Consider the following 13,434-nt stretch of genomic DNA (forward strand, 5'->3'; position numbering starts at 1 on the left):
CGGGGGCGGGCTCCGGGTTCGGGCCAAGGAGACGCGCGTGGCCGTTCATCCCTCTCCACTCGGTCCACCTGCACAGCCGGCCTCGCGATCCCGCCTTCCTTCGTCCCGTCAACAATGTGGGTTGAACGCCTCCTGTGCGCGAGCCGCGGTGCAGGGCAGGGTGATAGGCGTCTGAGATACAGCTGTGAATCAAACACAAACATCCGGCCCTCGTGGAGCTGATTGGAAACAGATCATAAACAAAAAAGAGAAAGGATATATGAGGCGGTGACAAGCGCTGGGGGAAATAATGAAGCAGCAGGGAGGGTCAGAGGGTGGGAGGGGGCAGATCGGAACTGTAAATAGCCCTTGCTTTCATGAGTTTCCATTCTAGATTTTAGCGGGGGGTCGGGGGGAGTGTGGAGGCGGACAATGAAAACATCAGTATATATGCAATGTGGCAGGTGGTGATAACCGCTAAGAAGAAAAATAAAGCGAGGTGGGGAGAAGAGAGGGTGAGGAGTGAGCTGGTTTATATAGTCTGGTGATTCACTCATTCATTCATTTCTTCATGTTAAGTTGGACATCTGGTTATTGACAGCTTCCTATGTGCAAACAGAATGCCAGGCTCCGTGAAGGAAAAGTCTTCCTCCTGGAGCTCCCCATCCAGGCAAAACCCATCAGATAATCCCAGAAATGAAAACTGGAGGAGGTACCTGGAGAGGCAGGCAAGGGTTCTCTAAGGATGCCACAGATGGGCCTTGTGTTTACTCATTTATTCTTTCAAATTTACTGCATGATAAGTAAATAGGTGCTGGGGGCCGGGCACAGTGGCTCATGCCTGTAATCTCAGCACTTTGGGAGACTGAGGCAGGAGAATGGCTTGAGCCCAGGAGTTGGAGACCAGCCTGGGCAACATAGTGAGACTCCGTCTCTGCCAAAAAAAAAAAAAAAAAAAAAATTAGCTGGCTATGATGGTGCACACCTGTGGTCTCAGCTGCTCAGGAGGCTGAGGCAGGAGGATCACTTGACCCCAGGAGGTCAAAACCGCAATAAGCTGTGACTGCACCTCTGCATTTCAGCCTGGATAACAGAGTGAGACCCTGTTGAAAAAAAGAAGTGCCAGGGACGGGTATAGCAGTGAGCGCCCCTGCCCTGGAGAATGAAAACTGAACAAGACGCAGGGTTCCAACACGGGTTCCTCTCTGGCCCTTTTCTTCATTTCTAAAATTAAGGGGTTCATTTCCATAGAGTTGCACATAGTATTATTATATATTTTTTACCTGTCCACTTATCATCTCCATCATCATGACTCTTGTCCAGTGTACCATTGTCTTGTCTCCGTGCAACCTCCCTGCAACTTGGCATCCCTGGCTCCCACCGTGGCCTCCTACAGTTCATTCTCCCCATGGCCACCAAAACAACTGCTACATTTCATAATTGGACCATGTTTCTCATCTGCTTAAAACCTTCCCAAGACTTTCCCTTGCTTTAGACTAAAACCTAAACTTCTGACCTATTGCCCTAATTCAGCCCTGCCTCCCTCTCTGAGCTTGTAGACCAGTGGAGGAAGACAGGTAACTAAAAAAGTGAATTTTTAAAGAGAGAGTTTCAGGCTACGGTGAGTGTTATAAAGGAAATGGAACATCATGATGGGGTGGAAAGAGACCAAGCTGCTAGCTTTAAACAGGGTGGTCAGGAAGCGTGTCTCAGAGGAGATGAATAGAGACTTGAAAGATATGAAGGGACTAGCCATGGGGAGAATGAGGGAAGGGCATTCCAGGTGGAGGAAATAGCAAGTGCTAATGCCCTGGGCTGGAAAGGGGAAATGAACTATGTTTAAGGGACAGCAAGACAACCAGAGAGATCGGAGCAGAGGAGGCAGGAGGGACCATGATCGGGGGGCAGGGACCATGCAGACTCATATGGGCCATGGCAAGAGCTTTGGCTTTTATTCCTAGTGAAATATGGGGAAGTTACTGGAAGTTTTGAGCAGAGTGACTTAGGTTAGACTCAGGACTCTCTGAAGAACAGACAGTGGGGAGCAGGGGTAGGAGTGGGGAGACCAGCAAGGAGGCTGTTGTGGTTGTCCAGGTGAGAGATGATGGTGGCTTGGTCCAGGATGGTGGTAGTGGAAAGAAGTGGTCACGCACGATCTATATCAAGGGTAATGCTGTAAGAATTTTCTGATGATTTGATGTGGGGTGTGAGAGACAGTGAACCATCATCCTGCTTCAAGCTGGTGTTCCTAGGGTCAGAAAGGTTCTCAGCTGGCCCCTCTGTAAGCCTAATCTGTTGAAGGCAACTTTTCCCCAGAGATCTGGGCATTCCCACAGGAGGCTGCAGAAAACAATAAATCCTTCCTGATGAGAGGGAAAAAATGACTCTATAATGGTGAAATTTCCAGGCATTACTGCAGGCATGACTGTGCCTTCCAGGTACAGCTAAAATAACGCCTAGAAAGTGCGGTTCTTCTCCACTCCATGTAACCAAGGAGTGGGGATGAATGTTTGTTAGGCACCTACTACGAATAGTCCTCTGAAGGTATAACATCCATCAGCTTCCACATCTGGAAAAAGAGAGGAGGTTTTTTATAGCTGTGGAAGCTGAAGCTCCGAGAGAAGGTGTCTTGCCCAATATCTTGCTGGCAACTGCTGGCACAACCAGATATGGGAATCTCTTGTTTGACTCCAGAATCAACAGGCTATCCAAATACCAGAGCAGCCTCTCTGCAAAGTCCTTTCTCTATCAATTCATTTGTTGATTAATGGAATCATTCCAGATGTTTACTGAGCATCTACTATGTGCCTCAGCATGGGTGTTGGTGCTGGGAATTGAGGGCGAATCACTTACATGGTCCCTGTCCTCGTGGAGCTACACACCTCTCTTGCCAAGGCCAGGAACAGACAGAAAACCTGATACTTATTTTTCTTCTGTATTGTTTTATTCATTTCTTAATTCCCTTTTATCTGCATTCCCCTCCCACTACCCCTTCTAACCCATAGGAAATGGTTGTCATGTGTCAACCGTATATTGTTTTGTTTGGGTTTGTTTTTGTTTTTGCTTTTAGAGATGGGGACTCACTCTGTCATCCAGGTTGGAGTGCAGTGGCATGATCATGGCTCACTGCAACCTAATACTCCTGGGCTCAAGTGAACTTCCTGCCTCGGCCTCCCAAAGTGTTGGGATTACAGGTGTGAGCCACTGCGCCCAGCCTGTATATTGCTTCGTTTGTATGAGTTCTTGAAAACTGTTTGATGTTTTGTGTGCACTTTAAAACTTACATATATGGTTTGTGTTATACATCACATTCTATTTCTTTTTCTCTAAGATCTATCCATGTTGCTGTGGGTACACCCAGCCTGCAGCTCATAATAGCTGCACAGTTGTTCCTGATGACACATGTCCCCTCTCCACTGTCCACCCGCTATGTGGTCACCCAGATGACCTCCAACTCCCACCACCACAATGAATGCATCCACGAGCATCCTCCCACATGTCTGCTTATGAGCCAGTATGATGATTTTTTAAAAAAACATTTCCTGCAGGTTTGGATTTGACACATCACAGAGTACATATGCACTTCATTTAACTAAGCACACCAAGTCTCCCTGCAGATGTCTGTTCCAGGCTGCATCTCACCAGCAGTGCTTGGGAGTTCCTACAGCTCCACACCCCAGCCAGCGTTTGGTATTATCCAGATATCTAGGTTTTGACAGTCTAACACGTACAAAGTAACATCTCAGTATATTTAAATTTGCATTTCTCTGATTACTAATGAGTCTGAGACTCTCTTCGTATGCTTGTTGTTCTCTAGTATAAATCACCTGTGCACATAGCGGCCCATTTTGCTATCAGGATTCCTGTTTTATTCTTGATGATTTGCAGGATTTTTTTGTATAATGCAGATTTTAAGTCCCTTGTGGATTTTAGACATTGCAAATATCTTCTTCTGCTTTGTCACCTACCTGTTAACTTTGTCCACAGTGTCCTTTATTAAACAGAAATCTTTTTAATGTGATCAAGATCATCTATTTTTGGCTGTATAGTTTGTGCTTTTAAAGTTTTTATTTGAGTCCTGCCCCACCCCTAAGGTGCAAACAGTTGTGTTTATTCATTTTATATTTTTATTTTTTACTTTAGGTCTTTAATCAATTGTGTGTGTGTCTGTGTGTGTTATTTAGTAGGGAGCCAACTTCATTCATTCCCTATAGTTGACTGGTTTTCTGAAAACCCCCTGTGAACCTGTGAAATAACTTGTCCTTTCCCCAGTCGATCTGCGGGCCACCTTTGTCATATGAAGCCTCCTGCACTCCCGCCTCTGTTCCACTGGGCTACCTGTGCTTATGTCACTGTGGTCCTGTTTTTATTAGTATGGTTTTATAGTGTGCTTTAGTGCCTGTAGCCCTTGTCTCTTCTTTGTTCTTTTTTAGGGCAGACTTGGCTATTTGTGAACCTTTAATCCTCTCTACAAACTTTTTAGTGAGTTTATTATGGGACAGTTTCTCTTCCCTTGTACTCATTTCCTAATCCTGATCACCAACCTGCCACCGAAGCCTACCCACAGCTCCTCTGCCCACTGAAACCCCTAAGGAATGTTGCCATGGTTAATACTAAGTGTCAACTTGATTGGACTGAAGGATGCAAAGTATTGCTCCTGGGTGTGTCTGTGAGGGTCTTGCCAAAGGAGGTTAACAGTTGAGTCAGTGGACTGGGAGAAGAATACCCACCCTCAGTGTGGGTGGGCACCATCCGATCAACCGCCGGCATGGTTAGAGAAGAGCAGGCAGAAGAAGGTGGGAGAAGCTGACTTGCTAAGTCTTCTGGCCTCCATCTTTCTTCCATGCTGGATGCTTCCTGCCCTCGAACATCAGACTCCAAGTTCTTTGGCTTTTGGACTCTTGGACTTACACCAGTGGCTCTCAGGTCTTTGGCCACTGACTGAAGGCTGCACTGTAAGCTACCCTACTTTTGAGGTTTGGGGACTTGGACTGAGCCACTACTGGCTTCCTTGCTCCTCAACTTGCAGACAGCCTGTTGCAGAACTTCACCTTGTGATTGTGTGAGTCAATTCTCCTTAATAAACTCCCCTTCATATATACATCTATCCTATTAGTTTTGTCCCTCTGTGGAACCCTGACTAATACAAATGTGGACAGACAGGTCCAGGTCCCTGGAAAGAAACCTGGGGCCAATCTTCCAATCAGCTGGAAAGCCGAGGAAAGCAATTTCCCCACAAAAACGAGTGAGACAGATATTTTGATGTTATTATGTTTGTTTGTTTGTTTATTTGTTAAACAAACAGGGGATACGTTACAATGTCTGGAGATATTTTTGATTGTCATAACTGCAGGGGAGAGGGAGAGTGGTTGTCCTGGGATCTAGTGGATAAAGGCCAGGGATAGTGCTAAGCACCATGCATGGCCCAGGACAGCCCCAACTATAAAGAATTCTCCTGCCCAAAATCTCAATAGTGGCAAGATTGTGAAACCCTACATGAGTTAGATGGAAGGCAAAGGTGTTTCCCAGTCTGGAAATGCCGTTCTTCAACGTTCTTCAATCATTAATGAGCACCTACTATGTGCCAAGCATTACTCTTGACACTGGAGCTACAGTGTAAATAAAATAGACAGTCCTGCGCTCATGGACTTATATTCTGGTGGGAGATAAAGTTAATAATCAAGTAAATAAGTCATTCTGCTTGTGATAAATGCAGTGAAAAAAGGTAAACAGGAGGAAGTGATAGAGCCTGAGAGAGACATCAGCAACTTTAAATAGAGTGGTCAGGGAAGGCTTCCTGGAGGAGGCAATATGTCTGAGCTGAGAACCTGTAGGTAGGAAAAGCCACCCATGTGAAATTCTGAGGAAGGAGGTACAGGCAAGGGAACAGCACAAGCAAGGGCCCTAAGGTGGGAATGAGCTTGGTGTGTTCTAAGAACAGATGAATGCCAGGACCAAGCCATGCAATGCCTGGTTGAGATTTTATTCTCAAGGTTAAGCGAGGAGTTTGAGTTTTTTCTAATTGTGATGGGAAGCCACGGTAGTGTTTTAAGCAAAGAAGTTCCATGCACTGATACGTTTTGAGGCGATGGCTCCAGCTGCTGGTGTGCACTATGAAGTATTTGAGGATAAAAGACGGTGGCAGGAAAACCCATGATAAGATTTCTCCAATTGTCCAGGGCAAAGGTAATGATATTTGGACTGTGATGATAGTGGTAATGATGGCTGGGCAACTTCACAACCACAAGTCTCTGATGGGAAACTGGTATCTAGTGGGTGGGGGCCAGGGATGCTGCTAAATACCATGCAATGCTCAGCACAGCCCCCCACCATAAAGAATTTTCGGCCAGGCATGGTGGCTCATGCCTGTAATCCCAGTGCTTTGGGAGGCTGAGGCGGGCAAATCATCCGAGGTCAGGAGTTGGAGACTAACCTGGCCAACATGGCGAAACCCCATCTCTACTAAAAATACAAATAGCCAGGTGTGGTGGTGCATGCCTGTAGTCCCAGATATTCAGGAGGCTGAGGCAGGAGAATTGTTTGAACCTGGGAAGCGGAAGCTACAGTGAGCCAAGATTGTGCCACTGCACTCCAGCCTGGGCGACAGAGCAAGACTCTGTCAAATAAATAAATAAATAATAATAATAAATCCAGCCCAAATATCAATAGTGGCAAGATTGAGAAACCTTAGGTTAATTAAATGGAAGACAAAGGTCCCCAAGCCCAAGGCGAGTGCTACATGTTCCACATCTCTCAGATTCTTCCCCACCAGTAGCCCGATATTTACAAAGTGTGGCTCCAGATTCAGATAAAGAACATCTGGGTACGCCTGGAACTTGCAAGTGCAGGCAGTGGAAATGGCTCTGTCACTTTTCAGCTAACAGCCCTGTTGTGACTACTTGTCCATTCATTCACTCAACAGGGATTCAGGGCAAAATGACTCAGATGGCAGTGCGACCTGTGGCTCAGAGGAGGATTCTGGAGTCAGAATGGTGCTATTACTTACTTGCAGAGTGACCTTGGACAAGTGCCCTAACCTCTCCGAGCCTCAATTTTCTCATCTGAAATATAGGGCGGTAATAAAAAGAGCACTTGCTTTATAGGGTTATTATGAGGAATTTGTAGAAAGCACTTAATCATCTCTAACTCTCATTGTCTGGTAACTGTAGGTTACCTAAGGGCAGGAGCTGGTCTGTGTTGCTCATCTCACGTAACAGAATGCTTAACTAATAGAGACTTAAAGAATACAGATATTTACTTATCTCACACAAAAAGTTAAGAGGAGGGTGGCATGCAAGTTGATTCAGCAGCTCAACTATGTTATTAAGGACCCAAGTTTCTTCCACCCTTTTGTTCTACCACCCTATATATGTGGGCTTTTCATGCCCAGGCTTGTTGCCTCATCGCTACAGAATGGCTGCTATCATGTCAGGCATGAATCTTCATAAAATCATTTTCAAAGGCAGGAAGGAGGAGGTGACAAGGATGGCCAAAATAACTCTCGCTTCTCTCACTCTCTCTCTCTTTTTGTAATCCTGCCACCCACTGCCAACTTCCCTACCATCTCATTGGCCAGAACTGGGTCCTATAGCCACCCCTAGGATGATCACTAGCAAAGGGAACAGGATTCACCCCATAGGGTGAGATTATTCCTGTATTAACACAACTCAAGTTCCTTTAATAAGGAAGAAGTAAAGACAGAAATTGGGTGGACAGCCAACAGTGTCTGCCATACTGTTCACCGCCATTGTGCCCAGGATTACTTTGTAATCCCTATTACAAAGTAACTGTTTGACAAATATTTTTGAACGAATAAATAAACCCTCTTATTTAAGGGCATGTAAGAAGCTTATGGAACAGTTTGGAGGTTTCTCAAAATAACTAAAAGTTGAGCTACCATATGATCTAGCAATATCATTGCTAGGTATATACTTCCCAAAAAGGGAAATTAGTATATTAAAGAAATATACACTCATATTTATTGCAGCACTGTTTAAAATAGCTAAGATTTGGAAGTAACCTAAGCGTCCATCAACAGATGAATGAATAAAGACAATGTGGTACATATATACAATGGAGTACTATTCAGCCATAAAAAAGAATGATATCCTGTCATTTGCAATGACATGGGTGGAACTGGAAAGCATTATGTCAAGTGAAATAAGCCAGGTACAGAAAGGCAAACATCACATGTTCTCACTTATTGGTGGGATTTAAACATCAAAACAATTGAACTCATGGACAGAGAGTAGAAGGATGGTTGCCAGAGGCTAGGAAGGGTAGTGAGGGCTTGGTGAGGGGGAGGTGGGGATGGTTAATGGATAAAAATATAGAAAGAATGAATAAGACCTACTATTTGATAGCACAAGAGGGTGACTATAGTCAATAATAACTTAAGTGAACATTTTAAAATAAACAGTGTAGTTGGATTGTTTGTAACTCAAAAGCTAAATGCTTGAGGGGATGGGTACCCTATCCTCCATAATGTGCTCATTTAACTTTGCATGCCTCTATCAAGACGTCTCATGTACTCCATAAATATATACACCTACTATGTACCCACAAAAATTAAAAATAAAATAAATAAAGAAGCTTATGAATAAGACACATCTCTGACCTCAAGGGTATCCAATTCTATTAGTTGGGGTAAGGTATACAGAAATAAATTTGACAATGATTTCTCTTATTGGCCCCTCCCCATCTCTAAGGCTTTGATGAGGAGACCCCCTGAGATCATTTAAAATCTCAGTATCTCAACTGACATTTGTATATATCTTTAAAAAAAAAAGAAAAAAAGAATGGCTATTCTCCAAAAGTTACTGGGGAAAAAACAAACACAAAAAACAGAAATGGCTGGTACGTAAGCAGTGTTCCAGCCCTCTAGGCAATCCCTATTCCAAATAGCAGAGGGCATGAGCTGGTGGACTGTGGACTTGTGTTGTTTGGCTATGAGAGTATTTTTTAAAATTGTAATCTACAGTGAAACATCAGAAGAGTTTACATAAAATATGGATATACAATGTCACTTGAAAAATTAAAGGATCTGATTAACACTGGAACCACATTCTTGCATAGCATGGCAATTATGGCTGGCACAGAGTAGTGGCTGCCCTTGAGTCACAGCTGCTCCTTTAAAGCAGGACATGCTCTCCTGTTTGCTACAGTCTCCACCTCTCCCTAAAGCCCCTCACTCAAGTCACTTTTCTTTTTTTTCTATTTTTTTTTTCTTTTTTCCTTTTTTTTTTTTTTTTTTGAGATGGAGTCTTATTCTGTCGCCCAGGCTGGAGTGCAGTGGTGTGATCTCAGTTCACTGCAACCTCCACCTCCCGGGCTCAAGTGCTTCTCCTGTCTTACCCTCCCAAGTATCTGGGATTACAGGCACATGCCCCAAGCCTGGCTAATTTTGTATTTTTAGTAGAGACAGGGTTTTACCATGTTGGCCAGGCTGTTCTCGAACTCCTGACCTCAATTGATCCACCCTCCTTGTTCTCCCAAAGTGCTGGGATTACAGGCATGAGCCACTGCACCCGGCCTCACTCTTCTTATTTATGTTACCTGCCTGGTCCTGGTGTAAATTTGAGTCCGTGCTTCTTGCATGCAAAGGCCAAGGGACTCCAAAGAGGTAGTCTCACCTGTCTCTGTTTCCCCAGATGCTGCACAGTGCCTGATTTAGAATTTCCATTTTCTGAACGAAAAGACTGTAAGTTATTTGAAGGCACATAGCCTACATTTCTAACAATTTTCTGCCATCATAAGAGGAGAGACTACCTAGAAATAAAGCCATTATAGGGGAAAGTTGGGCACCCCTGGATTTTCCAGTTATGTGAGCTCGTAAATTCTTTTTACCTAAGCAGAGTTGAGTTGTCATTGTGTCATCTATATCCACAAGAGCCCAACTGATATAATCCTCTTTCCACTTACCAGAAGGTTATAATCTACTTTTTTTTCCCCCCTGATATAGGGTTTCACTCTGTCACCCAGGCTGGAGTACAGTGACACCATCATGGCTCACTGCAGCCTTGACCTCCTGGGCTCAAGCAATCCTGCCATCTCAGCCTCCTGAGTAGCTGGGATCACAGGCATACACCACCATGCCTGGAAAATTTTTGTATTTTTATAATAATAGAGATACAGTTTCACCATATTGCCCAGGCTGGTCTTAAACTCCTGGGCTCAAGAAATCTGCTCACCTCAGCCTCCCAAAGTGCTGGGATTGCAGGCATGAGCCACTGCACTCATCCAGTTGTAATCTAATCTGTATATATGTACACACACACACATACACACACACACACATATTTATTTATGTATTTATTTATAGGAAACGAGGCAAAAAGAGTAATAAAAAGCAGAATATTCTATAGAGAAGGGACACCCCATCCCAGTGATATCTCAAGTACAGGCCGGTTGTGGTGGCACACATCTGTAATCCCAACACTTCGGGAGGCCAAAGTGGGCAGATGGCTGAGCCCACTTTTTATTAAGCCCTGGGCAATATGGTGAAACACCATCTCTACAAAAAATCAGAAATTAGTCAGGTGTGGTGGTATGTGCCTGTAGTCCCAGCTACTTGGAAGGCTGAGGTGGGAGGATTGCTTGAGCCTAGGAGGCTGAGATTGTAGTGAGTGGAGATTGCACCACTGTAGCCCTGCCTGGGCGACAGAACAAGGCTCTATCTCAAGAAAATAAGAATAAAATAAAATATCTCAAGTACAGCCATCTCATTTAAAGATAGGGAAGTAAAAAGCTGATTTAGGAGAACAGGATCCCAGTGGTCAGCCAGTGAGTGGGCAGGCAAGTACCAACACCCGAGCACCTGACTCCCAGGCCAATGCCCTCTCAAAATGTTTTCTGCTCAATCCTCTCTGCAGGCATCCTCTGCTGAGAAGTGTTGAAATTTTTCTTAGAGGCTGAGTGAGGTCAAGTCAACCCAATTCGTCCAGGTAAATACAAGCAATATCACCTTTAAAAGGTGCTGGCAAGAGACGTGTTCACTTGAAGTCAAGTTTTTTTCTTTCTCTTGGACTCCATAATACCTGTCATCATTTATTTATAATCCCACTGAGTATCCTACTCAGGTTTTTTGGCACATCTGGGCACTGAGCAAGGCTAATTAATCCCCCTTCCCCCATGAATTCCTGGGTAAGAATAATTGCTTTATGAGGGTGGTTATAGGGGTACCCGAAGCCTCAAGGAAAATCATTACCTCTCTGAGTGGATGTCACTCAGGACAACCGGTCTTTGCCGTGGCCCTGCCAGACAAAGCACCAGCAGCCTGAGGGATTTTTCCATCAGCTTGGACTCCAGTCTTCTCACCCACCTCTCTTTTGTCACACCCCAAAATAATAATCATAATCACGAGTAAAAACGGGATAATGACGGAATCTTCCTCTCAGGGTTGCTGAAAGAAGTAAAAAGATAATGCATGTAAAGAGTTTCGCACCTTGCCTAAAAGTAGTAAGTACTCATTAAGGGAAGAGTAGTAGCAATGCTAACAACGACAATATCAGCTAACATTGATTGAGTGCTTCCGTATACCAGGCCCTGTTCTAAATGCTTTGCATGTGTCTGATCTCATTTAAGATTCTTTCTAGCTCTTTCACTCTCAGGCTGAATATTCTGATATAAACGAGACCTATTAGGTGTTAGATGATACTTGAGTGAACAGATGTCTGATTCTAGTGCCTGTTCTATTTTCCACTAGCCTGATTGTCTTTATTAAGCCCTGGGTTTCCTGGCCCAAGTTCCTGGTAAGTGGATGAACTTGGTTTTCTTTTCTTTCTTCATTTTCATTTTCTAAATTAAATAAAATTTGTTCTAGAGATGGAGTCTACGTTGGCCAGGCTGGCCTTGCACTCTTTGGTTCAAATGATCCTCCCACCTCTGCCTCTCAAGTATCTGTAATTATAGGCATGTACCCAGTGTGCCTGACTGAGCCTAGTTTTCTGACCAACCCAAACACTTACCCATCTCTCCTTGCTTTCTTTTGCCTATCACCTATCCATCAACCTAATCATCCTCTCATCCATCCATATACTCAGCAACCAAATTATTCAACTACATACCCACCCATCCATCTACCCATCACTCATCTGTTCACTCATTCACCCACTTACTCATCCATCTTTCTTTCAATTCATTCATATATTCTATCCACTATTCATCTTTCTACCTCCTCATCCACCTACCTATCCATTTATTCATCTATCCACCCATCCATACACATCTGTCTTTCCACCCATTCATCTATCTGCCCATTCACCCAACCACACATCTACTCCCTCATCCACCCCAAATAGTCATGCATCTATCCACCACTCACTCCCCACTCATCCCTCCATCCATCCTTCTAATCTATCCATGTATCTACCTGCCCACCCAGCCATCTCCACCCATCTACCACCTAACATTTGCAGTAATGCTCTCTGCTAATCCCTAGCTTGCTGTTTTGGGCTCCCTCCCTGGGAGGAAAGGTGGGTGCCATCAGAGGGTCCCCACGGAGGAAGACAGATAAGCCTGTGTGGAGTCCAGTGAGCCTCTTTGTGGCCTGGACCTTCAAAGCCACTGACTTCCAGGGTCTGTGGCCAAACAATGATGAAATGCACATGGAAAGTGAGAAGCCCTGCAATTATATGGAAAGAGACAGAGGCTCAGCCCTCCCAATGTTATAGCTAAATGCAGCCTTCCAGCCATCCCTACCAAGTCACTCCATCATAGGGTGGAGATGGATGGAGGCACATGCTTCCAGCAGAGCAATTAGAGGGAAACTAATATCTCTTTCCCACAGAGGAGACTGGGAACTCCAAGATGCGTTGGAAAGGAGGCGAGTCAGCAAAATGAGGAAATCAAAGCCACAGAGATCAAGAGCTAATTAACTGATCCTCCTAAGATAATGTTTCATTAAAATCCAGTTCTTCTGCCCTGTGGGGACTGATATCTCCCCTACCGCCTCTCCATTGCCCTTTTCCACCCACTCCTGATCTCATCTGCTTCCGCTCTGATCTTTCCCCAAGTCTTATCCCTCCTCCAATCCAACCTTCCCCAGCTACTAGGGTAGACTTTTAAAGGCACAAGTCTGACCATGTCACTCCCTATTTATAAGCCTTTACGACTCATTGCCCGAGACAAAGGGCAAACTCTCAAGATAAGGCAAAGGCCGTTCATTCATTTAACACAGATTTCCTCGGTGCCTCTCCTCTCTCACAAGCTTGGGGATGGTAGGGCACAGAAATGAGTTTCTGACCCTTGCCCTGTTTCTCCAGTTTCCTTACCCACCACTCCTTTCCACATTCCTGCATTTCAGCAAAAATTTTCCAACCTCTGGCTTAGTGAGAGCCAGTCCCCAGGGAACCTGCCCTTAGTATCCATGCTTTGCTCAGCTCACTTCCACATGGACTCTGGGCTTGGCCTTGTGACTTGCATTTACCAGTGGAATGTGGTGGCAGTAATGCCAGT

The sequence above is a fragment of the Mandrillus leucophaeus genome, unplaced genomic scaffold (genome assembly GCF_000951045.1).
Source record: "Mandrillus leucophaeus isolate KB7577 unplaced genomic scaffold, Mleu.le_1.0 Scaffold428, whole genome shotgun sequence".
In the NCBI taxonomy this organism is placed as follows: Eukaryota; Metazoa; Chordata; class Mammalia; order Primates; family Cercopithecidae; genus Mandrillus; species Mandrillus leucophaeus.